This window comes from Chlamydotis macqueenii, chromosome 3 (genome assembly GCF_036417535.1).
Source record: "Chlamydotis macqueenii isolate bChlMac1 chromosome 3, bChlMac1.mat, whole genome shotgun sequence".
Taxonomy (NCBI): Eukaryota; Metazoa; Chordata; class Aves; order Otidiformes; family Otididae; genus Chlamydotis; species Chlamydotis macqueenii.
Window position 1 is genome coordinate 124,268,249 of NC_141558.1, and position 27,708 is coordinate 124,295,956.

A 27,708-nucleotide genomic window follows, 5' to 3' on the forward strand; every position below is an offset into this window, starting at 1 on the left:
GGCAGAACAGTACATTAGAGAACTGATCCTTGGGGTGTTTTTGGGGAGACAGGAAGACTTATTTAACAGCTTCCCACAAATTAGGTTGAAGTGACACACAGTTTAAGTTAAGCAATTTTTAAATGCTCCATTTGATTTAATAAAGTCTTAGGTTACAGTATCTTTCTGTACAGATACAGCATGCACATACTTTACAGAAATTGTGCGTGTACTTATCTGCATTCGGGAAGCACCACGCATACACTGCTGCGTTCTGCACGCACAGTGTTTGTATGTCTAAACAGCTTCTCCTGAGTGTGAGAATATATACATGCAACATACAGAAAAGGATGTATGCGGATATGCAAACACGCACAGATCTATATATATCCGTCTCATACCTCAGGTAGCAGAAAGAGATTCCCTCTCAGCTATTTTCATGCAGAAAGAAAGGATTTTCTGAATAGAGTTTCATATTCAAGACCTGAAGATGTAATGAGTGGTTTCAGAACAATGGACTGTGGCCATTTTTAATTTGCATGAGTGTGAATTACATAAAGTAATTGTACAGTCTCCTCCATTTATATTTGATCGCTAGCTACAGGGAATGCATCCTTTCAGAGAGATGCTCACACTCCACAAAGAAGCAAGAGTCAAAATTCACGCCATGTACTTTTGAAAAGAAACTTAATTCTTTTCCTCCCTTGCCAGCGCCAAGCATACGAGTATAATGCAAAATTGAGCTCTGGAGTAACTTCTTTGGTTTCAAAGAAATTCCTGGCAATTACACCACTGCTGAAATTGGCCCACAGGAACAAAACACTATGCCATTTCAGCGAGTTCAAATTTTACAGCATCTTATTTCCACTCTCCAACCTTTAAAGCCCACCCTTCTCTGTAACAAGGTTGTGACACACACCAGTGTTCATCAGGGTTATAAAAGGTTTTAGCCTCCTGCCACTTGACAGGTGTCAGGAAACATTGATCCCAGAGGTTACAGTTACATTCCAAACCTAATTATGGACAGTTTTTAATACAATTAATAGCTTAATCTGCAGCGCCGTAAGTGTTTTGCTATATACTACGTTAGACAAATTCAAAGAATGCGCATTCATGACCCTGTGGATGAATGCATTGCTGTATTGACTGTTCACAAGCAATATCTCTCATTAATTAACTCTTGTAATGCACTGATTAGTATGTGTGTATGGCTGTGTATGTTTTCTACCAGGCAGAATATCTGTATCACCCTCTGGAGGCCGGCTCACAGAGAGTAACAGCCATGATACTGCTATAGCTCTCCTGATTCGTGGTATATTCCATACAGCTGCATAACCACTGCCCTTTCACAGTCAAAATACTCAGAAATACGTACCACAACCAGCCTGTAGCTCACGTGCCTTTTCAAGCAACTGTGTGAAAATTACCTGACATGACTTACTGAAAACAAGTAGCAAAATGTAAATTAATTTTGGACACTCTTGCCAGCATATAGAAGAACTTGGGGTTTGTATCGTGGAAAAAGCAATAATCACCTATCAGTAAGGTTAAGTTTAAATACTCTATTTAATTTCTGTTTTCTTGAGCATCTTGATCTCCATATATGCTTCTGCTTCCAGTGCAGCTCAGATTAGAACTGTCAGAGAAACCTTGCTTAAAAAAAAAACAAACACTGAATTTATTAATGCTATTTGTCTACTTCACCAAAGCCATTATTTCAGATTTCATTCATTAATAAGGACTGAAAACTATTTTGAAACCTGTGGACAGACAGCACAATGGAAATACAGTTATTATTAGTAGTAATGTTTAAAAAATAAATACACCTATATTACACCTTAACAACAAGGCACTTATTTGTAAAAATAATAACAACAACTTTATAACTTTTTTAACAGGATTGTATTGAAGAATTGAGTACGACAGAGCAATGTCAGAGCCACCCAAACCAGCAAAGTCCACGCCAAACTTCAAAGCAAACACAACCGCAGTGTGATCGGGCTGATGTACAATCCGATTGAGTGGAGGAGCCCTCTCTCTTAAACAGATTGTGACTGGACCCAAACTGCTAGGGCTGTGGTCAACAGGAGCCTTTCCTGAGAGCAACAAGTACAGCTGAGGAAAGCAGACAAACTGGGTGTACAAACTGTTCTGTGGGTCTTAAACAGAAGCAGCAGATCTCAGAGCTGGAAACCAGTTCAGAACAACTGTGGTCAGAGTTTAATTGGATACAGAGCAGGTTTGTCTGTTTTTCAAAGAAAAGACAGTTGGTACCCATGAAGTCAGAAAGAGGAAGAGGAGCGATAAAGCATTTATCTCTAGAGGGGGAGAGAGGTGCACACTTTATAGTCTGCGCAACACAGAGAGGTTACTGAGGAAAGAGTTGGGCTGAGGGTACAATGTCCTGCAAAACCAGCATCTCCATTCTGGCTCTTTGTGTTCAGCTTTGTGTGCGAGGTCGCTGCAGAGCAACGAGCCCTTCTCCACCCTGCGAGCAAGCGAGCAAAATGGCAATCTACACCCAGATCCTGCAAGTGGCAACTCAGTGCTGCATCAGACATCCACGGTGATGTCAGTGGATCCAAGGTAAGGAATGGGTAAACCATCTCAAATAAAACAGAAAATGACCCGAACCGTTGCTGTAAACCAATTTTTTTTTCCAGATTCATGGAAGTTTGAACAGCTTTCTTGTTCTATTTTCCATTTTCTTTCAGAAGAAATGTAAAATTGAGGCCTTGACCACTCAAGGTCATTAAAAATCCCATTAACCTTTTCACAAGGTAGGGCTTAAGTAGGGTTAATTAAGCAATATTGCTTCACAAGGGTCTGAGGAAGCATTTTTCTTTCTAGTTTCAATATATATGCCAGTAGGTTTGCATGTCTCCCACAAGTTCTGTTTTAAATTTTGGGTTCTGTCCCCTCCAAAAAGAAAAAAAAAAATACACACACAAAAAAAACTCAGCAGAAAACCATACGAGACCCCAAATTCACCTGGTTCTAATATACACTTTGAAATGCATGGGTTCCATATGTCCCGCTGAAAATGATACCTATGCTCTTTAAAATGTGACTCAATGGCCAATAGAATGCTTTATACACCACACAAAATGTTTTTAAAAATATTTGTACACTACAGAAACACTCTCATCACTATAACGAATTAAAGAAAATACTGAGTCATTTTCTGCAAACCATAAATAATCATTTCCATTTATTCGTTGCTGGGTGCTGTAAGCATTCTCAGAAAAAGAACTCAAAGCAAAGATAAGTCAGTCATAAAAACTGAGAGAAACATGATAAACTACATATTAGGCCAGAGAAAAATCTGCCATACAGAGCTTGGAAACTGTCACCATACAAGAGGAATCTGTGACTTCCATCTGTAAGTGCCTTCAATCATCTTCCTCCATACCCTTCATCACAACTCCCCATACACATCATTAGTCTATAATTATCAACATATATAGATAATAATAACCAGCCAGAATCACATTTGCCAGGTCCTTCTTTTCAAATACAAGATGAATGTAACTGAGAACACTGCAAAACTAAACTTTCTTTTTCGTAGGAATCCAAAATTGTTTGCAGGCAGAAACTCTAGCAGAGGGAGAACACAATCCTCCGTGCCATCCAGTTCTACTGAACCACATAACGAAGCTGAGCACCGTTTGGGCATTCATTCTTGTGTGTTGGTAAGTCACGGCAAAGCCACCTAAAAGCATGCAGACAAACTTTTCAGCCTGTTTTGTTCAAGAACTTAATTATGTAATTAATTAAATCAGACAGTAGCAAATTCAAAACAGATAACTTCTGGTTTTTTACAGTGAACAAACAGGCTACAGGACTTCCTGCCATAAGATATCCCTACTAACAACTTTGCTAAAATTAAAAACATTAGACATTTATGTGGCTAGCAAGCATATGTAAGAGCGAAACACACAAACCATGCTAAATAAAACACATTTTGTCAGGCACAGGTTTATTAGAGAGGTGAAGGGGACTGCGTCTCCCACAGCAATAGCAACACTTGTGGCATGTGCTCTTAATCCCACAGAAGGGTTATTAGAAGTCATGCGTTCAAACTAGAGGATGACAACAGCCACGGTCAGCCCAGCTTTGGGTGTTCTGAGGAAAGCCTCTCTGTATTTATTTCTCTCACTAAACCCTTCAAACACCTACCTGCCAGCGCTATGTTTCAGGGCAAACTGAACAGGTGCCTGTATACAGGACAGTTTGTAAATGGCATCAGTGTTACCTGACAAAATGAACTGAATATTGCACACCATCTGGCTCGGTTTGTGACTCTGTAAAATGTAGTGCTACTTGTCAAAGAGAATATACAACTTAAAATCTATTTATCTAAATAGTTGAACATGAAATAAAAATACGTAAAGTCTTTACTTTATCCTAGCTTGGATAAAACTATTCAATTTTAATGACAGTCCTTAGTCTACACTGGGAATTTCAAAGCTATTCTGAATTTCCTTGTTCATCTACAATTGGAAAAAAAGGAGTACACAAAAACTGTGAAAAAAACCCAACGTACTTAAATTTTCCAGGTTGGTTGTGGAGATTCAGGCATTGTACACTTACACAAACGGTACTTGAAGTCTTACTAAAGATTCAGAGACAAAACTTCATCCATTGTTCGCAAGGAATCCAAATTCTCCTCCTCCAGAATCTTTACAGACATAATTAACCCAACACCTGATAGAAACTGCATGAGGTACTGTACACAAAAAATACCTCCATGCTATGCACAGAGAATTCAGATGGAGAGGCGAGTGATTTGCCCAGAGCCACAGACAAATTCTGCATTATATGCAGAATTAGAACGCACATAGTTTTAGCTCTCAAACCTATGTTCATGCCAGTAGATCACACTTCTCTATAAAACATTACCTGACAGGACTCATATTTACTGAAAGGGAAAGATATATTTTCTGCTAGAGTAGGAAATACTTCTCTTTTTTTTTAGCTGTTAATATTCATTTTATGAGTTCTGTGTCTGAGGATCATTATGAATGTCTTCTTGGGATTTCATTAACACTACAAAAAAAACCTAGAAGACAGTTTTGATGCAAAGCTTACTTTAAGTGGGTAAATTCCCTGTTTTTTCTCTTTTTTTTTTTAAAGCCAAAAAGGGTGGATAAAAGACCTATAAAATAAATGCTGAGTGAATAGGACTCTTGAGCTATAGAACTTGTGCTGTGAAAATTCTACTTTGTCTGGCAAACACTATTAAACAGAAATCTATGAACAGCATTTTTTTTTTTTCATTTCTTACAGGGGGAAAAAAAGAAATCAGATTTGACCCAGTGACTTCGATGACAATGGTAAGAGTCCTACTTTGTACAATGAGTTATAAAGACAGAATTTTTACTCTTGGGTGGGCATTTTAACATTCCTAGCAACAGAGCTTCGCTACTAGACTTGCTGAGATCACTTATTAAAGCTCTGGCTGTTGGCACCAGTGACTCTGGTATTTCAGAGTAACCCTGAGGAGCCCTCCTGGTTTTGTTTTTGGTTTGGTGGGGGTTTTTTTGTTTGTGGGTTTTTTTTGTTTGTTTGTTTTTTGTTTTTTTTTGTCATATTAGTTTCTAAATTATACAATACAATCAAGAAAGTAATCAGCACGTTGACAACACTATCATTGTCACCTCTATTTCTGAATGCTTTCTGGAATTTAGGCTTTAGGTACACAAACTTCATACTTTTACAATAATTTGGGTCATTTCCAATTGGAATTCAAAACCAGGTGTCAGTGGTGAAGTGCCTTGAGGCTATCAAAATAACTGGCTGTGTCACCTTGTCCTCCTAATGATCCTTATATATTTAACATAAACACCATAAAAGTAAGTGCTTATTCAAGCAGGACCACTACATATGTTTACCTGGGCTTGTTTTTCTAACTTGCACTGACTATAAAAAATAACTGGGAAGAGGAAAAAAAATGTTAACTGCTACAACAGAGCATCAAACTATGGATTTGGAAGTCTGATGCTTGCTGATGTTTCAAATAAACCCCAGAAGCTATTCTTGTGGGGGGTCATAATGGCACATGCAACCTATTTTGAGACAATTTCTTTTCTTACAGTGCTGTGTGCTTCTCATTATAATGATAATATCCAGCATTTATATGGCTATTTACATCAATACCAACAACTAATTAATCCTCACAACACCCTGTAGGGTAGGTAAGTATTATTATCCCCATTTTATAAATGGAGAAATTGAGACAGAGGGGTAAAAGTGACTTGCTAGAAGGCACTCGGCAAGTTATAGGCAAAACTCAAATGAAAACACAGGGGTTCCTGGCTCCCACACCCATGCTCAGTCCGCTCAGCCAGACCTTGTTGCCTCTCACAAGAGCTAGTGCCTGATTTCAGAGTCTCTATTCACATCCAAACTTGTCCAAAAACCCTCTGTACTATCCAGCATGCATTGCTTCCATTACGTGCTCAGGACATTTCAACCACGACAGCGTCAAGCAGTGGAACAGCTTGCCCAGAGAGGCTGTGCGGACTCCATCCGTGGAAATTCTCAAGACCTGACATGATAAAACTCTGAGCAACCTTATCTGATCTAATACATGATCTTGCTTTAGGCAGGACGTTGGATTAAAAAACCTCTGAGGTCCCTCCCAGTCTGAATGATCCTATTTTATGAAGTAGGTGTGTTCTGGGATGGTTACAAGTTTTCAATCACTTCACACTGTCAAATCTATTTTTTTTTTTTTGCATCTGGGTTCTTCCTTTAGGTGCTTTGACCTACACCTGTCCTTTGTCAGGCATGCCTACATGCAGCACGAGGTCTGTACCAACATAAAGAAATCAACTGAACTGAAAAATTACATCATTTCTGTAAACTATTTCCCTGTTTGTATCCAAATTCAAAATCATCACTAAATATGGTCTTTTCCATGAGAGAAGACAACTTCCAGATTTTCTTCCAGCTGTATTTCCTAGAAAAGGGTGATCAAGAACCAGGGAAAAAAATGAAAATAAAATCTTGAGGGTTACTGTTCAGATTGTTAAGAGACAGGTTAAGGCTACATAGTGTCACATAGATACACAAGCCCATACTCTGTATTACAGGACAGAAAGAAGTTCTGTCCCTGTGCAACCCCATCTTCATCAACAGCACTGGGTTCAGGTCCAAATAAGAAATTGGCAATAGCAATATAAATGCTCTTGGAATGATTCTCTGTTTAATGACCCTCCTTGCTGCAGTATCACAGGTAAGGTCAAAACCGATAGCCCAGATCCTCAGAGGTACTCAATCTCCTCAGCAGTAGCATTCAGAGGAGCTCAAATTCCTTTTGGGGGGAAAAAAAAAAAAAAGAAAAAAGTAACAAAGTTTTGTAAAGTGCTGGGTATCCTGTGGTTCCTACTCAAATGAAACTGAGCTGTTTGGGAACTTCAGTTATTTCATTCTGATGCCTAATGGGAACTGTTGGATGCAAAATTGTTATAGGAATTGAGCCTTAAACATCCTTATCAACTCCCCTGCACTCCTATAAAAGATTATTTGTATCCTCTTGCACATACTTCAACAAACAGAAGAAATTACAATACTCTGACTACTTGAAAGTAAAATTAGCAGCCACATTGTCAAGTAGGAGCCAAAAGATGAGGCTGCAGTAAAAGCAGATAACACCAAAAAGTAAGTGTATGCTTTTATACACATATTATGCAGGTTAAAAGCCTGGTTCCCTGTTGCCTTATTCTGTTTACAGCCAGTTACACTGAGAAAGGAGGGATTTAGAATATGAAGTTGATAGTGTTGTTACCTTTCACCTGTGTTTGTAATCCGTCAAGGAGAAAACAGTGGCTATCAGGCAGTAAATTGTACCTGATATTACAGCTGTTTTATTCCAAAATGCAATCAATATACCTGCCTACAACCAAACAGACTATTTTGTACCGAACTGTATTTCCTAAAGAGTACAAAGACCCCAACAAAATCCACGAGGAGCATCTCAGAGACATGAATTTGTACAAAAACTTTTCTCTCCTACTTTTTTTTTCTCTGTGCTTTTTAGGGGGTGAAGCCAAAGGCTAGCCTGTATTAAATATTCTTGGAAGTCGTATTTAGAAATGTCTACAAATAAAATGCATGATTATTTAGCCAGCTAGGACTGTCAGACACTTGTTGAAAACATTGCATTCTTGCACTCTACACGAGGCTCACTGTTTAACCAATGCACTGAGAACTTCTCCGCTAATCTGGCGCCTAAAAGTCCCACGGCACTGATTTACCAGACGACTAACTATGACAATAAAAGGGCTAGACTTACACAAGTGGCAAAGTCAGTACAGTAGCTGAGTTTCTCAGGTTCAGAAAGGAACGCAGCATAATAATGTCAATAGCCTTTTAAAATAAAATATATATATATATACGTGCACACACACCTATAGCTCCTATATAAATCAGTGTCTACAGGGTTCACATTTGTGATTACAGACAGCAATATAGACAAAGCTACTATGGTTAAACCCTTTGTGAGAGTTATTAAGCTGTTGACAATATGAGAATCAGATGAATTTACCACTGCTTCAGTAATTGTCTTTCATATATGAGCAACCCCCTACATACAACTTTTATGATTCATCATATTTATTTTTTGTTTCCTCAAGCAACATCTTTTATTAGTTGCACACTCACTACAGAAATTTAATTTCTGCAAGAGAACAACAAAGCAGTTGATTATTATTATTGAGAATCTGGTACAACACAGAGTGAAATAAAATCTATAAGGCATTAAAATGACAGATTAGGCAAGAGCTGTATTCATTTACAAGTGTTAGAACATCATGTTAATGCCTCACAAGCACAACATAAAATGAAAATCAACTGTTTCATGCTGCTTTACTAATACTGCAAAGCTCCACGGAGCACAAATAGTAGTCCCCGTTAAAGAGGCACTGTCGTTTTGTAGTGCTCACATGCAGCAGGTTTACCATTAACACTTGATGGAGAACTCTCTTCTGGTACTTACTAGCCACAAAGTTTACATTTTTACCACTTATGGATTTAAAGATGATTATTACCGATCTCTGCTAGACTACGTGTATTAAATGTACGGCTATCCCTTAATGAAAATTTACAATTTGTGCACAAAATCTCTTTGGTTAAAAGCAAGGGTACCATATCCAGATTTACATCCATATTAAATTTTACCGCGGCTTTATTGACTATCAAAATCTCTGAACATAAAGTGACAGGACATGCAAATAGGAAGACTTGAAATATTCACTTCACTCCAATGACTAGCGTACGTATTTGATGGTATTTGTATTCTTTTGATCATATTCTACCTCATTAATGTCATGAGTTTCTTGGACATACCACCATTCTTTCCCCATTCTTTTTGCTTAAACTCATACCTCATCACAGCTGAAAAGTAGGAAAATTATACACTGCTGTGGAATACGATGTTATTTGTTCAAATTGCTGATGTCTTGAGGAAAGGAAATCAGTGGGTTCTGTTTTAGTAACAACAACCATATATACAAGTTGTTCTAATTTGTTCCTCAATACATTCTTAATGATTAAACACCTGTAATTGTTTTGAGGGACATTTATACTCAAAAGAATACTTGTCATTCCTCTAGGCAATGGGGCTATATCAGTTCAGAATTCAACATAATATGAAAAAAATGTTAATGAGCTGAATAAACATTTTCAGATTTAGCCTGTGCTGAATGCCACAGGGCTGTGACTGCCTTGCTGTGGTCAACAAAGCTGCCACCAGTATGTCCTGCCTATGTATAGCCATAACTTCTAAATTAAAATATCTTTTGCTCAGGTGAAGAGGAGCACAGGACAGGCCTCAGTCCTGGCAAAGGAGCGCAAGACGAACCATTACCAGTGAGAAGAGAAGGCGGGGGCTCTGTCATCTGGGAAGCGATATTAGGAAGGAGGAACAGTCACAATATTTCTTTCTCTACAAGATGAAGGTAAATGTCTAATTGCCATCTATCATTCTCTAACTTAATTTGGGTTCCAGCCACACAGAGAATACAGTATAAAAAACCACAGCACGTATAACAGCACACTGGTGAAAATATAAATTATACATCTAAACTCATTAAATGGTGAATAGATCAAATACTGAAGCACAACTATCCCCATTCTGAAAAATGCTGTAAGAAAATTAACATTACACAGACACACTACTTCATTAGGGGTTAATACTTTGTGTGTAACATCCCCTGGATATACAAATTGCAAACTTTCTGATCTGACAAACTTGCTAATTTCTAAGAAAGCCAGAAGCAAGCTGATATACTGCGATGTTGGATAGGTCTGTAAATTACCTAAATAATGAAAGGCTGATCTTTAACCCACTTATTACATACTGTCCTTTGATGAGATTTTAAATAATAAAAAAAAAGCAGGAAATAGCGCAGCTTAGGTTGCTAATTTAGTAACAACAGCAATAATAACAAGAAATTGTTTTTGTTTACCTTAAACCGCAGGACAAAAAGTCTCTCTAGTTCCAGTTTTAACAAGTGAAAAGCTAGTTTCATATTGTCACAATATTGTGTCTGACTAAAAGCAAACATACTACTTCATAACTCAGAGGCTTGAGCACAGCAGTGAAGCATACGTGTCGTACAGTCCCTACCCGTGCCAGTGTCAGGCAGGCTAAAATCCTGGGGAATGGAGATTTTATTTGGTGCGCTATTATAAAACAGGTACAACAAAATAGCTCGTGCTCTAAAAGCACTACTGAGGTTCCCTAAAGCCAAGTGCTCTCATAAACACTTATGCGGTGCAGAGACCCCTTCTTAAATAAGACTTAAAGATCTACTTTGAAAGTTGCTGGAAAAAGAGTTGGTATTCGGAAGACACAACCAATGGTGAGTATACACTTAAATATTTGTCCACAGAACAGTGAATGACGTGATATAAAATCCTAAAATGCATCAAGAAATAATGAACAGTGCTTTCCCCAAAGGCATAGCTGGAAGTTGTAACAGGATTTCCCCTCTCTTTCCTTGCAACTTTAAAATGTCCTGTCCTCATCTCACTTGAAGGGCGAATGACAGCTGGGGGAGAATTCTGTGCAGGAACACCAATCTTACATGCTAACCTGCTTGTGTACTGCAGTAACAATGTCACCATACCAAACTCTCTTTTCTGTAAACCTGAAAAATTATGTCCTCCAGCAAAAGTAGCTCTTCTTCTGTTTCCCTTCCAACTCATTCAGTTTTTAAATCAGTATAAAATTAATCTTACTGATTCCCCTGAAACATCACCACCAGATTCAGTGAAAACTTCCAAAAAAGAAAAAATAAATGAGGATGATGTGAGTTGCACCAGAGGTGTACGCTAAGTGTGTAGGCATCTCCACCTTTACAACTTCTTGAACCACAGAATACAATAAGGCGCTCTTCTGAACCACACTTCACCCATGCAGTATATTATTTCACTTTCTCTCTACCTGCCATCTGAGCTGATAAACTGTGATTATCAGCATAGCATTTTTTTTTCCATCACTATAAATCCTAACTAAGGGTGTAGGATTCATCTCCCCCATTCATGGCAGCACCCATTCTGTGCACCTTACAGCGCTCTCTTTATTGACAAAAGTACTTTTTGGGCCACTTTTCACCTGGCCTACTTGAGATAATCTGCTTTGTGATGAGGCAGTGGTTGACAACTGACTACCAGGAGCCCCATGTCTCCAACACAGTAGCCACAAGGTAGATGTTGAGTTTTAATCCTGCACTGAAAAAATTTCAAGAAGGTTTCAAACTATTTGAGCAGTGAATATTTTAAGAATGCTGATTCATATCGTTAGATGATATCCTTCAAAAGCACTGCAGAAATCACTGCAAAATCTCAGAACCAGATGTTTTGACATTCTCTACATCCCAGGCACACTTTTTACTTTTTAAAAAATCTATTAATTGAAATATCTCCTCTATTAAAATGTCATAAAGAGCTTCACAAATAAGGCTTGATAAGGAAGAGGTTTGGATTTTTCTACTAGAGGTGTTCTTAAAGATAGATTGATAAAGTTCTGCATAAGAAATGAAAAGTATAGATTAAAAAAAAACTCCACAGTGGGCATGGAATAAATTACACATGCTTTTAGGTTCAGAATTTCATTCCACACTTTCATTTTACATGTAACTGCAAAAGAGAGGAGGAAGTCTAAAACTTGAAATGGAATTTTCTCCCTGCTTTACCCGGTTTTGTGGTCAGCTTTACAGTGTTACAGGGGCATATATATATTTTTAACAAAACATTTAAAACTGTGCATGACATCCAAATAAAATCTGGCTATGCAAGGCAAACTGCAACAGTATTCCAGTTGTGTGGATCCTGTTGTTACAAGGAACTAGTAGCAATTACCATGTCTGGGAACGAAGGCAGGCAAAAAAAAAAAAAAAAAAAAGCAGAAATACTGCTCCAGCCCAGAAAAAAAAAAAAAAAAAATATATATATATATATATAAAAAAAATATATGGAGAAAAAGAAATAGTACCGGAAGGCAAGTGCAGTATTTTGGATTACATGGACATGTAAACTGCTGAGAATGAAAGGGAGTAAGAAAATAGAGCAAAGGATCACACCTCACCAACATCCAGTTGTCTCTCAAATACGATCGTTTATTCACAAACTCTTTTTTTAAAAAGCAGAGAATGTTAAATTTAAGGACAAGTTCAGATGTACATTTGCTCTTGTGCAGAGTACATATCTGTACAAGCACCTTTACTGAACAATCAAGAATCCTCTGAACTGCCATTTACTTGATCTATCAAAGGACTGATAAATACTCAATCTATAATACAAAGATACTTTTTATGGCCGTATGTGTTTCACAAAAGCCATTTTGAAAATGATTGCTTAATTCTAGCCCATTACTTCTTATGTTTTTGTTTTTGTTTTTGTTTTTTAATCAAAATGAGCACCTCCAACAATGGCATTGCTGCGCTCTTTCCTTTACCTGAAGGAATGCAGGCATCAGTATCTTCCCTTAAACCGCTTATCCCACAACCAAGCTTTTGATACCAGTGTCCTGCTGCGCAGCGTACCAGGAATGGAGTATCCATATGGAACTTTCCAGCCTGCCACTAACTTTCTCAGTACTCAGCAGTTTTGTCCCAGTTGCTGACCGCCAGTTTCCCGTGTAACAGATAAGGGAAGGTAGTGTAGGTTAGATTCAAATCCAAAGTGTGAAAGTGTTAGGTAGTGTGACAGACTGAGACTTTTCTTTTGTTCTCTAAGAAAAAAAAGTCATGCATACAGCATGTTACTTTACAAGATGCTTACCTTTGGTAATATACATTTGTCACACAGCTCTAAATCAAAGGTATCCAACAATTAATGAGAATTATTGACTCCCTACGTCATCCCAAAGAACGAAAGCCAGGACAGTGACATCAAGTTTATTATTTGCACTAGTAACAGATACTAATACGTATTTCCTCAAGTTGTAATGCACTGGAAACTAAGGGCGCTCTAAATTGCCTAGTAACTGGTGCAGAAAAAGGACGACTGGATAGGCAGCTGAATCCTCTCTTGACCAGTTAGATTGCTTTGGGACTAAAACCTTAGAAAATCTGTCGTATCTGAGAAGAATTCAACAAGAAAAGAGAAAGAGGGAGTTCTCCAGCAGTAAGTAGAGAGAATGAGATTCCACAAATCTAATACCAAAACAGGGCCAAGAGCTAACTTTGCATAAAAATCGCAAACTTTGATAAAGGAGTCTGTAGGAAAAGATGCAGACAATGTGGCTTGAAAAATCAACCCATAGAGTCATTTTATGAAATCTCACGTGTATGTCAAGCATGAACACCTAGCGAAGACAAAAGCATGGCTAAGGACAAGCTCATCCTGAAAGACTTAGAAAAGGTAAGTTTAACACCTTGGAAAGGCATTTAATAAGAAAGAGGGACAACTTAGTAGACCATAAAATGGGCTACTTGGTAACGCTTCTGCTTCTCCGTGTTGTGGAGTTCTCAAAGCACTGTGATGCTCTTTCTTGTCAAGATATTTCTGCTTTGTGATCCAGCACAGATAACCTTGTCACCTGTCTTGTTTGACAGCCCAGAAAGGGACAGTCGCCATATTGTTATCAGCACGCCTTTCCCTATGCTTAGAGCAATTCCTTCACTTTCCTAACTCTGGGAAGAAACAGGTGCCTGGATGAAAGTCACTCAGTTAAAGTTCAATCTGTTATAAAGAGATCAAGCCTATTGTCACAAGGAAATTTCTAAGACTGTGCCAGCACCAATAACTGCTCCATTACCTTCAGCCGGAGATCTGTCTATTGTCATAACTATCTACAGGCTCCAAAACTCAGTCGATGTATCTGCGATGACAAGAGTCCTAGCGAGAAAAATGGGCAATGGCAAACTACTGCCATCTCTAACTTTGTCAGAAGGCACACTTCCTTTCGGTTTTGTTGCATTTTCTCATCCACATTTTTCTTACTTGTAAGTCGTATTAGCTATAGCATTCCCAAATTGTAAATAAACCAGGCAGAAGCTTCATCTTGAAGAATCACCATCAGGTGAGCAAAGCCCATCTACAAGAATATAATTCACCTCTTTCCTTCATTTTCTACCTTTCCATAACTGGATGAACAAAGTTCCCATGCAGTTATGGTTCAAAGAACTCAGGGACTGCCTCAGTCCGGTGCATAGCTAGCAGCACCTCAGGACTGAATCTAAAGTGTCAGAACAAGAACCCTCTCGGTTACACAAAATTAACCCTTCCATCTAACAAGCAGCCTCTTAGATCTCCTAATAACTGACAAGAATGACAGTTGCAGGTTTCCCTGGATGGCTACACTAAAAACTTGGTTTGCTCCTCACTGACCAGCAGAAACATCTACTTCCAAAGGAGCTTCAGAGTCATGTAAAGACAGAGTATTTTTGCCTCTATCATCTCTTTCCATGAGCAATGGAACCACTTGATGAGGAGACTCTCTTAATTAGCTGAAACTTCCTGCACTGTGAACAGCCTCCATAGCTCACTCCTGTACTTGGTGATGACAGCTAGAAACAGCCAAGGAGACCACCAGCTTAACCAGGATAAAGGAACTCCAATTCTGTCAACTCTGTCTCTGCTGACTGTTTATCCACCAAAGTCCAAGCACTTTTGCAACAGCACAAAGAGTAAAGCACCACCCCAACCTTCTTCTGAATCTCTTTGCAAGAGCACACAATGCTCAAATCTAGTTTTGCAATAAAGGAAAAGTTTGTAGAAATATGAAAAATTATTTTGGGAGGGAGGTCTGTAATAGAAATTACATTATTGTTCCTGCTAAATGGAAGATTTCCTTTGGTGGCAAAACAGATCTATATGGAACTTTGGCTGATGCTAATAACTTCATAGATCAACGTACGGTTTAATTGATGGAACAGATGGAAGACACAGACTCCGCAGCATTAAAGAGTTATACTTAATGCGTTGGAATAACTGTGACTTGGTTTTAAAATGCTCTCCTAAATTGTCTGAATGGTTTAACAGTGGCATGAATTCTACTAGATATTTGCACTCATACTGATTTACAAGTTTATAATATGATTTCGTAAAATTGATGATTTCTGATTTCCTTAGTGGGGAAAAAAAACGTGAATGAATTAACAAAAAAAGAAGAAAAGTTTTAAAGAGAGCTACTCTTCCTAGGACAGAGAGCTTTGCGTAACAAAGGCCAGGTTGACTCAACGATCAGGTCACAACAAAGCCCTGAAGTACGCACTCAGGTCCTCCCCGGTTCGCATTGGGTTTCAGTAATCTGGAGAAACACTGAGCAAAAGAGACAGATCTTCCTGAATTAAGGATAAATATAACCATACCTTAAAATAACAACATTTACACTTTGGATTCCTCAGCACCTTTAATGTTGGTTACACGTGGCTATTTATATACAAGAGGATGGTGAATTTGTTGATAAACCAAGATTTCTCTTCAAGGCTGCTTAACCCTGAGGTTTTCTTGAAAAATCATCCTTTCCGGCAGCACACAATAAACGCTAATTTGATAATAATCGCTCTCTCACACTTATCACTGTACAGATAGACAAAGTTTGACCAGACCTAACGAAGACAGACCCGTAATTCATATGAAGTGGCTGTGGTAGGAATGGAGGGATAGCGGGGGCGTCTTGTATGTTGAAAAATAATATGAACCCACACTAATTTGTTATTATACTGCCTTCAAGTTAAAAAAGACAACACATTTATTATAATTTACAAAGAAAGAAATTGTAACATTTGCTATGGAAAACAAAATAAACGAAGAGTGGGATATTAATTCAGGCTGGATTGGGTGTTCTGGACAAAGCTAAAAACGTGCAAGTTGTCCAGTGCCTCAAATAGCCTCAGAGAAAATCAAACGACTCAAAAAATACCACACCCATCTCCACCAGCTCCTCCTGTGTTGACTGTTCCATCACATCAGTGTGATCCCCCCAGCCAGTCTAAAAGAACGGCTAAGACTTGGCTTCTCCCTGCACCGTTACTGCTTTCCTATGGGGTAATTTCACAACACGTTCATCTCCTTATCCCAGACTTCGACTCTTGTTAACAGTCTAACAGGATGGTTTCTGTAGTCTATGCTATAATCTAACGACGTTAGATCAGCCGCAGTCTACCCGTATCTGTTTAAACATCTGTCTTGTAAACAGCACAAACAGGTTGACATAAAATGCTCCAAAAGGGCAGGCTTAAAAGACTCTAGTCCTCCCTGACCATATTTTAGAGGCATCGGATGTCTGAAAAGCACCTAACTCCTACTGATTTCAAGTAGAGCTAGATGCCTACGTGTTTTAAAATCCTATTTGGCATCTTTCACATCTCTAGGAGCGCAAATGCCAAGAAAATCTGCCCAGTGCCCTTCCGTGTACCTACTGGCCACCCAGAATATGGCATTTCTTGTCAGTGCTGATTAGCACAGCGCAATTATGGATGCAAGCACTTTCCAATCACTGGTTATTGGAAGCGTTAAGCTATCGTTTCCCTTCACATACATCCCCATAAGGAAGAGCTCCCAGTGGGAAGGGGGTGACTGGACCCAGCCGATTTCCTCCTCACGCTCTGGCGCAAGGTGACTCTTCACCCTGTAAAACCCCTTGTGCTTTCTTGTACAGACAGGAACAACTAAGAGGAGCTACAAAACCATCCTCTTACCAATACATCTGCTGTTAGCTACTACCAAATTACCCAGTAACTAGATCATTGGGAGAGAGGAATAAGCAGAATAAACGTCTCTGCAAACCTGCTTCGCAGCCCTTCAGCACACAACTCTGACGCCTTGTTACGCCTCATCTTAATCAGCTTTCTGTCTTATTTTCAATAAGCAAATGGCCATCCAAAGTCTGCCCTAATAGCAATAATAATTCAAAAGAAAAGAAGGGCTAGCCCCTCACGCACTCACAAGTTAACATTCGCCTGTCCTTCGTTATGCAGGTAAAGTTGTTTTATGGGTTGTCAGTAGAGAATACAGCCAAACCCTCTCCCTGCGTGGCTTCAAACGAAACACACGCTCGGTGAGCAGACCGGTGTAAATTGTGGCGTTTCCATCGTATATGAAATTCAATGGGCTTTTCATTTTCAGTATAAACCTAAACTAGTTAAAGCCAGCGTGTGGAAGCGCCTCTGCTACGAAACAGCAGTCTGCATTAGAATTACATTATATTGTTTTGACACGTCTGAAGCAAAGGTTAAAATCATCTTTTTGCTGGACATTGTTTCTGCAATATCGCCCCACTGCAAAGCTTCAAAATGAACAAGCCCAGAATGATGTGAAATATTTCTGATACAAATTTTATTTTTATGTGAAACTATTCAAATGCTGCTGTACAACATGAACTACCTGAACCAAATCAAATCCTCAGGTCAATTCCTTCTTCCGAGTGCTCCTTAGATAACAAAGTCTTGTTCTGCGAATCTGTTCAATATATTAAAGTTGATTCACTCGGACAGTGTGTAAGATATAATACATTAATCTGGGCCATTTCAATTTCTGAGGCTGGGACTATAAAACTGGTGTGCTGCATATCTAATTTTTTTTGAATACCTGATTTATGCATCCCTCTGATGCACAGTGTCGATGGTATGGTGGATGCGGCTGCTGCATTAACAACGGGCTGCATCAGCACTCAAATCTTATCTTGTTAAATCAGACAAATGTAGCTCAATGAAAAGGAAGGAATAAATGCCTAGGACGGTTGAAAGGAGTGAATTTTAATCCTGTTTGTTAGGGGACTTTCATGGTGGGGGCTGAATGACTGAGGCAGGAATGTCCACCAAGAGCTTATGGGACTATGAATTATTATATGCTTATACATACATCCACACATGCAGCTTATACAAAGACACAGTTTTTCATTTTATTTCTGCGCAGACAGGTAAACATCCACACGCCGACCCTCATTCGAATACAAACACACACATTTTTTAAATTGGAGAAATAAATGCCCTTTAGGAAAAGTAGGTCTATATTTACAAAGTGTGTATTTCTACCTCTTTCTGATTCAAGAACAACCGTAATTGCTTCTTTGTATATAATTTATCATTTTATGCAGCGAAACAAAAGTTATCGCATGGACTAAGTATCCAGAAATAGATTAGATTTTCAGAGTAATTATATATGTTTATATGATTTTGTGGCTAGATGGAGTACTGCTGTCGCTCTATACACAGTCAATATTAATTCTCAAGGAAGGAAAATGTTCCTCTGTTTGCACAATCAACGAGACCTTTAGAAATAAGCTTTCTGCCAGACAAGGAAAAGTTTCAATGGCACACACTCCGCAGGCTCAGCCTAGGTATTTACAATAAATGGAAGGTATTGTCGGAATTAATTCTTAGAGAAGACCTGAATCGCTGATCTTTAATTTGAATTCCCTTCTCTAATAAATTCTTTTATTTTATCTACAAACCGTAAGCCGGTAAAGAACCTTTGTTTGTTTATCAATAAAAATGCTCTGTGGGAACAGGGCAGGATCACAAAGCTGTTGTATAAGGCTACGACCATTGCAGCACCAGCAGCATAAAGCAGAGGTAACATATACCAAGCCAAGTTATATCTGGAATTATTGAATTGGCTCAAAGGTGAGCTTTCCTGCCCAGTAAGACCCTGGAAATATATTATTTGTGTCCATCAGTTTAGCCTTTATTACCTGCTTTTCTCCCCACAGTGACTAATTACAACAGAAAAAAATGTTACAAACAGTAGATTCCCATCTTTGCAACCTCTTCCCCTGCGCACTAAACTACAGGGTCATAGTTCTCTGTTTCTAACATCACTACTGTTTCTTGTGAGAATTATTGTGATGTCACAAACAGTATTAACGCACATAGTGATGCAGTACTAACGAGGAGGAGGAGGGCTGAAAAAGCCTGTCATGCTCCAATACCACATGTAACACCTCTCATACCTGAGAAAGGCCGAGAACCAAACCCTTGAAAAGAGAGGGAGCTATTTGAATGTTGCGCTTTCATTTCCCTTTTGACTGAACATGAAAGCTCATCTTCAAATTCACGAAATATAAACATTCTAGAGTTCCTATCTTAACTTAACCCAGCCTTAAAAAAAAAAAAAAAAAAAAAGAAAAAAGTAAAGAGAAGCAGTGACAGAGGCCCAGACATGACAGAGATAATTCATTACAGACCTTTTTGATCCAATTATCCAGGAGAGGTTGGGATAAGCACCCAAATATGCTCAGGCTAATGGAAGAGAATACAAATAAAGGCTACGTTCTCACTTTTCCTAAAAGTTACAAGGGCTTTCCTATACAGCATGCATATTAACAAGTGTGCAGATCAATTCAAAGCCATATTCCTGTTTAGAGAACAAAGAGAAAAAACCCCACATTTATGCCAACCAGTCCAAATTTAACTAAAAGACAAGAGTTAATGGCTCTGACTGCTTTGGAGAACTGTGCTGTGAACAGGGAGGCTCTGCTTCTTCACCAGCCCGGTGAGCAGCCTACAGCCTGGCAAGCCAGAAGAGGCCTTCCAGGCAAGACAGGAAAGGCTCTTTGTGCGCCTGTGTTTTAGCGGTATCACGCCACAGCACCGCGCTACAGAACGATGGCGGTCCGCGGACAACACGCCCGAAGTGGCGTTGGTGGCTACCATCCCCAACGACTCTTGCTCTCAGCCGAGAGCCCTGTTCAGGAGGAGCAGTGGGGAGACAAATAAAATGGCCAAACCTTGGGGAAAATACAGACAAAATGAGCAAATCAAGCTAATTGTGCTAATTATCATAATGAAGGAAAGATTTTGTGTTTGCATGAAGGCTCCCCCTCCCCCGTTACGTGCACGATGCTGCGGATGCATTCAGGGCAAATGAGTTCCAGGCCTCACTAGATGCTTGAATTTCTGTCAAAGTGGCTCCGTTACATGTGTGTCCCCCAGGGTCAGACTGCATTAGCCAACTCCGTTATGCCATACACGATGAAGTAAGGAGCAGCAGAGTGTGTTCCAAAAATACGCTCATAATGGCTGTTTTCGGTGTTCACAAGAACTTCAGCTCACTTGGAAGTGAGTGGGCTTTTCAGATTATTTTTCTCTTCCCACCCCCCCTTTTTTTTTTTTTTTTTTTTTTTTTGTTACATGGCAGAAAAATAAACCACAAAATATCTTTAAGGTCACGGAACAGTGACCTCATTGGCTGGGCTAATTTGATTGTGCCAGAACAATAGCACTGTACTCCTCTGCCAGCCAAGTGCATGCTAATTATGCGATTTGCCCTTGATAAGACCTTGGTGGGTCATTCAGCAGTTGTGATCTGTCACTGACTTCTAATCATGTATTATCGTCTGGGTGAGTCAGAATGGTACCCTAAGCTTTCTGTCTTTACAGCAATGTGGCACTCTAATTACCTTATGCCAAGTGGATATGCAGAGACTGAATTAAGTGATCACTGTGATTGCCTTCAAAATCTTCTCTTTATCCTTTGTGTTGCTTCTCTGCAATTTACATTTTAAGATGCCGAGAAGCTTTTGGTGAGTCTGAAAATGCCACTCTAAAAAAATAATGATTTTTTAATTTAAAAAGCATAACACTAAATTTAAGTCACACCAATTCCTAGCAGTATTTAAATGCTGCTAAACAATATCCCTTCAATAAGGATCTTTCAGTAAACTTGTTGCAAATTGTAGGATGCGCTTTACCTTTTAATCTGCAACCAAAAGGGAAACAAAAGGAAAGAAGCCTAATCTCTTTCTAAAGTTGTAACCATTTGTAATTGCTATTTAATAAGCAAAATTCATTATAATGTGATTTCCCACATTTATTATGCCTGCGTAATGTACATGCCAATACAACAAATATCTATAGATTAAATGTAAAGCTTGAAAAGCTTGATCGCCGTGTTCATCGTGTTCGTTAACGACAGTAAAGATGGGTCCACCCTGTAAGTCTTACAAATTCGGGTGCAAATTTGTCGCCATTTGGTTAACTCTTTTTTTTTTGTGGCAATTTAAGGGATGCGTGTCAGGTTAGCCAGGAAAATGCTCCGTATTTCACCCAGTACTTTAAAAATCAGTTAGAGCTGCACCGTACTCCTCTATTGTTGCATAGCAACTCTCAAAAACTACAAAGCAATCTGTTATGGTAAACCAGTTGTATTAACATCTGCATTTGCCCAAAGGATGATCTAATGCCTTTTGCACAGAAAATGTGGTGATATGTCTCTGGGTTAAATAAACAAAGTAATGATTTATACAATTTGATAAGATACATTTGTCTGAATCATCCCTGAAAATATGAACTCTGAAGTGCTACTTGAAAGTTGTCATAAAACAGACAAAAAAAATTCCTCACAATACTAAATTTATTGTACCACTAACAGAAAATAAGGATTTTCAAAGCTTTTCTGTATTGTATGTCAATATTGCAGTATAATTTTTTTTTTATAGAAACAAACTGAAAAAAAAAATAGTCAATAAAAACCATAAAGGACAATTGAGAAAAAATTGCAAGCCCTATTTTCCTGGAATCACATGATGCACAAGCAGCATTATTTGCCGAAACCCTGGTTTGTTTGGGGGTGGGGGGGGGAAGGAGAGAGACAGAGAGGGGAAAAAAAAAAAAAAGAAAGAAAAAAAAAAAAGAGAGAGGCAGAGCGCCTAGAAATAAGATGCATTCCCTGGGTGGCAAAACAAAAGAGCCTAAAAAGAAAAAAAAAAAAAAAAGAAAAAGAAAAAAAAGCTGTAGAAAGTTGACACAGTCAAGAATAATGGCTAAATCTATCAAGTTTGATCAGGTCTGCTATAATGAAGTGGAGCTTCATATTCCAAGCAGGGACAATGAAGACAGAAGTCAGGCTCTAGAAATGTGCTGCTCACTTTGTGCTTGGAATATGCAGCAGCCAGCAGGGAGCCACAAGATAATTACACAGTATTTGTGTGGTTCCAGGAAGCTTCCCGCGCAGGTTGAATGCCCGCGCTGTATTAAAAGGCAGCACAGTGAAATGTTTTTAATGAATATTTTTGTCAGAGAAAGAAAAGGCATTTGAATGGTTTTTGTGTATGCAGGGAATGAGAGGTGGAACATCACTGTCAAAATACAGGTACCTTTATTTATATTTACTCCATTATTTACAGTTTCAAGAGCCTAATGTCCTCTCAATAATACAAATCGCAACATTAGGTTAATGTTTTTTGGGGCTAATTGCACGTACAGTCCCCTAACTAGTGTTTGCTGTTAGCATGTTTCGCTGAAATCCTACATCAAACTGGCTGAAATCTACTTTTATTTTTATTTCCAGTAGGAGCTGAAATGTTTAGACACATTTAATCAGAAAACTCAAAGAAGAAGTAACACAGATGTTGATACTTACTATTCAGTAGCCCTTGGCAGTGATAGATCTAAAACACAAGAATACATTATTTCAGCACTCTGTGATTCTCACCTAACAGATGTGAATCAGCCACGGAATTAAAAAACCCAGACATGATACTCATAAACCCTCGTTTTGCGGTGCAAGCAGTCGTATTGATCAAAACCTAGACTTTGGTTACAAAGTTAATTTGAAAGGCTTTTTGCTGGTCCAGATTTCAATATTATCTATACCGAAGCAAGCCTGTGTTTTGCTGCCTACAACTGCATCACTTCTGGTACGCACGGGCTGAGACAATCTGCTGTTACGTGCTGCCCAGCACCCTCACGTCAGGCGAAATAAGGCCCTTCAGATTTCACAGCATCACCCTCCGCAAGGAATACAGGTGCACACAATCCCTTCCTGCTCTGGATTCAGTGACCGCGATTCACAAGGATGCTTTGGGATCAACGTTTCCCTTTTTAAACAAACACCATGGTCAGTTATTTAATGATATTGTGATTCGACGGAGAGAAACTCCCTGGCTGAGAAAGGAGGCCCGGCGACCTTCCGGTCTGCCACCCGGGATCAGCGCGGCCTCTCCGCCTGCACCGCCCCAGTCTCCTTCCCACCCAAAAGGAACGCCCAGGTCTAGCCTGCCAATTGCCAAACACCAAACAAGAGAGAGGAGGTTTTGTTGCTCTTCAGGGATTTTCTTAGGCGTGCATTTTAATAACTAAGTTATTTGAAAAAAAAAAAAAGAATAATTTCTAGACAATTTGGAAACCAGGAATGTAATTAAAAGGAGTCACTTCTTTGGTGATGACACTTCAGATAACCCGCCACAGCAGAAGACACAGAGTTCCTCCACGTCAGCAAATATAATGTGGAGAAATGGAAAACTTTCACCCTTCTACATTTTTAACTCTGTGCTTACAAAAAAAGAATAGTGAGTAGCCGTGATCATAGTCCTGGAAGAACAACAACAAAATAGGAAGATGCTCCATCCGAGTCAGGTTATTGAGGAAAACAACCTCATGGGTCAATATGATGTAGTCAATGAGGCAGTTTGTAAAGGACACTAGAAAATTGTTGAGTGCTTCTGATATTGCCACCAATTTTAAAATTCTTAGTATCTATGAAGAAAGGATGAGGTGTTCCATGTCACATAATTATTCTATTATGGCCACAAATTAATTCCAGTTATTTCCTGTTTTGCTACTGGGTTCAAATGCATCTATGAATTGTACTTTTTAAAAAATACCTCTTAAATTCCAAATTGTAAAAATTCTTGCTCAGAAATTCTTTTCAGGCTCACTTCTTGATTTTCTTTTTTTTTGTTTGTTTTCAAGAGACCAAAAATAAACTTCCTTGAGTCACTGAGCACTTCAGGAATGTCAGTCAGCCCTTGTTACCCGCAAGGACCAATTCTGCACCTTTAAACAGGAGATTTTGCATAGGCAGGAAAAAATCCTGCAGCAAAAGAGAATACAAGGGTTTCACATATACAACCCCTCCTCCTTTTTTTTTGTTTGCGTTCCTGTTTTAGCCACATATAGTGGTACATTTTCTGAAATTGTCAAAGGACTAAGCTGGAAATACCTCTTTCAGAATTATCAGTGCTATATTTCTGCCAGGGAACTGAATGTGATTTCTACTCCACTCTTTGTCTACGGCAGCTCTAATTTAAAAGGAAATCTTTCAATTACCAGATGAAGAGGTAAACAGCTGTCACATTTGGAGCCCAAGCAAACATTGTAACCTACATTCCATCCCCCTGAGCGAAAAAAGCCAGAAGAACTTCCTCCGCCGCAAAGAAGGCAATGGGAGCTAAGTGATAGTTTTCATTTTATTTTTGGCAAATTCTTAAAATTTTTGCAGCTCCAAACGCTTGAGCCCATCTCTTACATGGAGGGGAAGGTGATAATTACTCCTTTGGACCTCTGGCTGCTTGAGGTTGCCTTTTGTGATTCGAGCAAATAGTCGCAACTAATCAACCATGGCAACTCGTGTTTGCTCAGTTGCAAAGAGTTCGCTCTACCAAATATGTTTTGAAGGAACTGAAGTGTCCAACTACAGCTTCTAGCCCACTTACCAGGAGCTGAGCTTTCCCACACCCTCCGCAGGGCTCGAGCCTATGCTCTGTGTACGCACTTCATTTTGGTTTCATTGTTGTTACAAATAAGCTGAAAGAATAATAAACTCATCGGGTCAGATGCTCGTTTTCGTTACGCCTGTCCGTTTAATTCCATGTAAGCCAGTGCATTACACCAGATTTACAGGACTCTGAGTGACAACAGGATTCACTCTGGGCTGTGGAATCCACTTGGATTTACGCAAGTTCAAGCGAGAGCAGAATTTGTCCTCTAAAACAGAAAAAAAGAAATCTTCATACCATCATCGCTCTATACAGTCTTCCCATGTAAACCGGTTAATGCAGGCAGAGTTTCTTTTTGCATCTGTATATTAAACAGTTATTTGGCCAATATTTATACGCCCATATCCCTCTGCGCAAGCAGAGCCGTGGATATCAACCATAGCTGTTAGTCCCGTTGCACGAGACGAGCTTTGTATCAAAGGAAAAAAGGCTCCTCTCCATCTCGCACGCTTTATTTTATTCAACCAGCTCTTTTTCACATTGTTATATCCAGTGAATATAGCACGGTTGGATTCAGAAGAGAACCTTAAGCGTTATCATAATGCTTAGAAGCAATGGCTTCACACTGTATAATCTATCAAAGGTGTCAGATTTACAAAATGCAGATTTTCTGTCACATTTGGGCACTATAAGCACTGTATCTTTTCACTAAGGTGCTGACTGCTGTTTTAATGAGGCCCTTTGGTGGCTGTAAAAAACTGAAAGGAGAGGATTATAGGGGTTACCCTAGGTATTGTCTATTTGTCTTACAAATTTCACACTAACTACCAATTACATCGCCATAAACCTTTTGGCTACTTCAAGCTATATGCCATATAATACATAAAAAATACGCTATGTTAACCTCTTCCATATTATACGAGTAACTACAGCCACTGATGCAAGTAACATATCTAATGAAGCCAATAATGAGCCTCTTTAAAAGTAGTCTTGTTATAGGAATAATATTAGAGCGGTTCAGTTAAAGGCTAAGGTCCATTACGGCACGCTTCCTATGTTCTGCGGTCCCAGGTCTGAAAAGATGCTGACACGCTAATTCAGGCTCAAGAAGGGCATTAATCTCGCAACCTTCTGCTTGTCACGCTTAATGGGACAGCCTGCCTAGGTGAAATGAACCTGATGTATTCAGGTAAACATAATTTAATAAGGAGAAAAAAAAAAAAAACAAAACCTAAAGAAATAGCTGGGTTCCGACATAACGGCAAGAGGAATATTTACAATTTAGTTTCAGTGGAGAGGATTGTTAACGTTTGACTGAGGAGTAAGCAATGCAAGAAGAGAAAAGGAGTAAACAAAGCAGAATTGGTTTGAAAACCCACCGCTGAAATATTAGTGTGTTTAAAGGAATATGTTAATTTGGAGGAGGAAGAGATGCGCTAATGTGGGGCTCAGAGGGCTTGAGTGTAACATAGAGATCTGAAGCTGTGTAGGATGATATTTAAAAGGCAGGCATGAATGTCAGCGAGTAGCCATAAATCCTCTTTTGGCTGCCATCAATCATAAGTCTAATAAAGCACCTAAAATTATGTCACAAGCTACGGAACAGTACTAACCGCAGCGGTTCAAGCGGCGCATGCCCTACTTGCAGACCGGGCGGTAAACGCAGGACCCGTCTCTCAACCCAAGAAAAGCCCAAGGGCCTACAAGGAAAACACAAATGAAACATCCAGACCTTGGAGAACACACGGTGTAGCACAGACCTGGGGTTCTGAGCTGCTGGATGTAAAATTATTATGGTCATTCCTTAAACTGAATGAGGTACCCAAGAAAACCAAAACCCTACGTTAGGCCCTTTTATCCGCCATGAGGGGGTCTGTATTCCCCCCAGAATCCCAAAGCCAGAAGGTTGTGCTACACGTTTTTGAGCTGTGTGAGAAAGCGGGATGAAATCTTCCGACTCTCAAAAGGAGTAAACACTGCAGAGCAGGGCTGCTGTCCTGAATCTCTGCGTGGTTTTTTTACTGAACTACAACTTCATTCCTTTCATTCCTGAGCAGCACAAGCATCACCGTAACATCAAGAGCTCAGGGGAAAACTGTGGAAGTTCTTTGGGTGTTGCTGGATTTTCTTTTCGTAACTGCAGTCATTGTACAACCGGGCAGCGGGCTTGTGTCGTGCCGCTAGGATAACAGCGTTAAGAAACCAGAGAAAACGAGGGAAACCTGGAAGCGTTGTATTTGTGGAACAGTCGTGTTGTGTTCCAGAAAGGGAACCAAATCCACCTCTCATCCAACGTTATTCCCTTTGCTCCCCTTCCAGTTGCATCTGACAAGCAGAACCCAAACCGCACCTCCTTCACACCGCTGAGAAGAGATCAAAACTCGCCTTTTCACCACTGAAAACCCAGGGATGGAAAGAGCGTTGTTCAACTGAGCCCTCACAGGCTGGTACAGACAGACGTTAATCTTGTTAAGCCTTGAAATGCACACTCCAAATAGGCCTTTGCTGCCTCGCTGGCTCCCAATACGCCTTTTGCCCATAAACATCTGGGTATTTTATCTAGGCTGATTTTTGCAAGCAGTTTACTCTAAAGCCACTAATACATGCTATTGCGACGGGGCTCCACGGTGCCTATTAGGTGCTGGTCATGCTGAGCGAGGGTGTGGATCGCGGAGACGTACAGCACCACGGGGAGCTATAGGAGACACTGCTGCTGGAAGGCAGAAAACCTCCTGGAGCTCTCAGGTGCACAGAGGAGCACACTTGCTATTAAATTATTTCACAGGGAGAGGCCTATTACCTGTGAAAGCCGATCCTGCTCTTAAAGGCCAGCA

At 39.4% G+C, this 27,708-nt stretch overlaps 2 long non-coding RNA genes across 2 annotated transcripts in view; one reads left to right on the plus strand and one right to left on the minus strand.

The window, feature by feature from the left end:
* LOC147601477 (uncharacterized) overlaps window positions 1-27,708 on the minus strand; it is a 374,683-nt gene that overhangs the window by 198,343 nt on the left and 148,632 nt on the right. The gene's annotated exons all lie outside the window — the stretch shown is intronic.
* Window positions 3,603-27,222, plus strand: LOC147601479 (uncharacterized). The gene is made up of 3 exons (XR_015258189.1): window positions 3,603-3,671; window positions 5,269-5,315; window positions 27,194-27,222. It is a non-coding gene; the product is annotated as an uncharacterized LOC147601479 (long non-coding RNA).